Here is a 3,165-nt window from a genome sequence, read left to right as displayed (position 1 = left end):
CTTCCTCACTTTCTCTCTCTCTCTGGTAAATTAAAATAATAATAAATAAAATTAAATAATTCTATTTACTTAATTTTTTGAGTAATTTTTGGTATAGGGCATGTGTGCTCACCAGAGAGACAGAGAGATACAGAGAGACAGAAAGGAAAAAATCACCACCATGGGGTAAGGCCACATTGCAATCCCTCCTCTTCCATTCTCCTCTCAAGATCTTTGGCATACACACACACACACACACACATACACACACATCTGGCATGAGTTTCAAGACACCACATCCAGGATTCAAACTGCAGTCAGCCACGTAAGAGTCCAGCACTTAACTACCACACCACCTGCTGACCCCAATAAATAATGCTTTAAAAAATAGTTTTAAAGTGTACAGTGAAGTGACATTTAGAATAATCATGGTACTGTACTCAATTACTATCAGGTAGTTCCCAGAATTTCCCACAGACTTTTATTACCTCAAGAGGAAACCCTGTACCAGGGAGCAGCAGGTGGCATGATGGTTAAGGCACTGGACACTCCCACATGACTGACCACAGTTCAAGTCTTGGACCTGGTGGCTTGCTTTCTCACTTTCCTTCTTTCTCTCTCTATGTTTCTCGCTAGTCAAATTTAAATAAATGAATGAATAATAAAATTGAATATTCTTTAACAATTTTTTCAAAAAAAGAAGAAACCCTGGGACCAGCAGTTAGCGTAATGGCTGTGTCACTGGACTCCCATGTAGTCGACTGCGGTTTGAGTCCTGGACCTGGTGGCTTAAAACTCATGCTGGGCGCGTGTGTGTGTGTGTGTCCAAGATCCCGAGAGGAGAATGGAGGAGAAGGGATTGCGGCGTGGCCATCCCCCCTGAGGGGTGATGTCTCGCTTTTTGTCTCTCTGTCTCTCTTTGTCTGTCTGGCGAGCGCACGCACCCTGTACCAAAAACTTCTCCAAAAAAAAAAGAAAAGAAAGCCTGTACCAACCAAGCAGTCATTTCTGATTTGCTGCTCCCTTCTGGTCTTGGCAGCCACCAAACTGCTTTTTTTTTTTCCTTTTATGTTTATAAAATGTTGGTATAGGGCATGTGTGCCTGCTAGAGAGAGATAGACAGAAAGTGAGAAAGCACCCTCCCCAGGGAGGATGGCCACGCCCAATCTCCTCTCTTCCTCTTGGAATTCCAGGCCCACATGCACGTGTACCTGGCTTTTATTTATTTATTGTTTAAGGGTTTTGCCATAGGGCGCATGCATTCATCAGAGAAACAGAAACAGTGAGATGGAAAGTGAGAAACTATGCCCCCACAGGAGATGGCCATGCCACAATCTGTGCTCCTCCATTCTCCTCTTGGGATTTTGGGCACGCACGTGCGTCCAGAGTGGTTTTCAAGCCAGGACTTGAACCAGTCAGCCATGTGACAATCCAGCACCTTAACCACCGCTGCACCTGCAGGCCTCCAGAGTGTTTTTCAAGCCACCAGATTGGCACTAAGACTGCAAGGTCAGCCATGTGGGATCGGGCCCTCCCAGCACTAGGCCACAGGGCTGGCCCTGGATTTGTGAAATGCTTTCCTGCATCAGTCGAGGCTCACGTGTTAGTTTCCCTTCATTCTAGTACTAAGTACAGTACACTAGTTAACTTTCATATGTCACGCCATCTTCACTTCACAGAGGTCACCTGGTCATAGTTTGTAATCCTTTTAATATGCTCCTGGGTTTGGTCTGCTAATACCTGGCTGAGAATGTTTACGTCCATATTGACTTTTATGGTTTTGCTATCTGGGTAATACTGGTCACATAGAATGCATCAAAAGTGGTTTTTGTTCGTCTGTTTTAGTTTTTGCTCTAGGGTGTGTGTGTGTGCTTGCTGGGGAATAAGACAGAGAGAGAGGAGAGAGAGAAAGAGAGAAACCATGCCCTGGGGTATGACTGCACCACCGTCCCTTCTCTATTTTCCTCTCAGGATTTTGGACATGCATGCAGATGTGCCTAGCATGTTTTTCAAGCCACCTAGTCTGAGATTCAAATTCCACAGCAAGCCATGAGGAGTCCAGCTGCCCTATCACCCCACTGGCTGACCCTCCAATTCTATTTGGAAAGAGGTGAAGAGTAAGAGTGTCAGGGCCAGCAGGTGGCATGAAGGTGAAAGTGCTGTATTCCACATGACTTTCTGCGTGGTTCAAGATCCAGACCCAGTGGCTTGAAAATCATGTCAGGTGCATGTATGTGTCCAGAATCCCGAGGAGGGACGAGATGAAAGGACTGAGCACCCCCGCCCCCCAGGAGATAGTTTCTCTCTCCCTCTCTCTCTCTCTCTTTCTCTCTCTCTGGCAAGCACATGTGTCTTGTAAGAAAAAAGAAAACAAACAAAAACAAAAACAAAAAAATCGAATGCTAATTCTTTGCGTATTTCTTAGAATTCACTAATTAAGGGACCAGCAGATGGCATAGTGGTTATGTCACTGGACTCTCACATAGTTGACCATGATTCGAGTCCTGGACCCAGTGGCTTAAAACACGTGCAGGGCACATGTATGTGTGTGCCCAAGATGCTGGGAGGGGAATGGAGGAGAAGGGATTGTGGTATGGCCGTTCCCCCCTGCAGAGTGATTTCTCACCTTTCTTCTCACTGTCTCTGTCTCTCTCTTTGGTGAACACACACTCCCTATGTCAAAAACCTCAAAAAAAAAAAAAAAACCCATGGATGCTTCAGAAATACCTTCTAATCCAAAATTTTCTCAAAAAGCACATTGGAGCCCTTATGAAGTATATTTTTTTAATTTAGGTGTTCAATATCATGCCACATATCTACAGATCTCAATATGGGCCCAGCAGACAGTAGAGCTTTATAAGATGAACGGATGGTGGCCTGAAGCTCTAATGTCAGCAGCACAGCCACCACCTGTGAGGTCCAGCTGCGAGAAGATGACGTGTCAGACTCTGGGGGGTATGACGTAAAGAAATAATGTGCTGGAGATATTTTTGGCCACTATTTTTTCAAATATTCATGATGCCTCTTTTTTTTTTTTCTTTCCATCTAGGATTTCCATTCCGTGTATGTTGGTACACTTGATGGTGTCACATAGGCTCTGTTCATTTTTCTTTTTCTTTTTTTTCCTGTTCTGCATACTGGACCATTTCAATTGTCCTATCTCTTTAAAAAAAAAAAAAAAAAAAA

The sequence above is a fragment of the Tupaia chinensis genome, unplaced genomic scaffold (genome assembly GCF_000334495.1).
Source record: "Tupaia chinensis unplaced genomic scaffold, TupChi_1.0 Scaffold000046_3, whole genome shotgun sequence".
Lineage (NCBI taxonomy): Eukaryota > Metazoa > Chordata > Mammalia > Scandentia > Tupaiidae > Tupaia > Tupaia belangeri.
The sequence above is the reverse complement of the archived record's forward strand: the minus strand, read 5'-3'. Positions refer to the sequence as shown.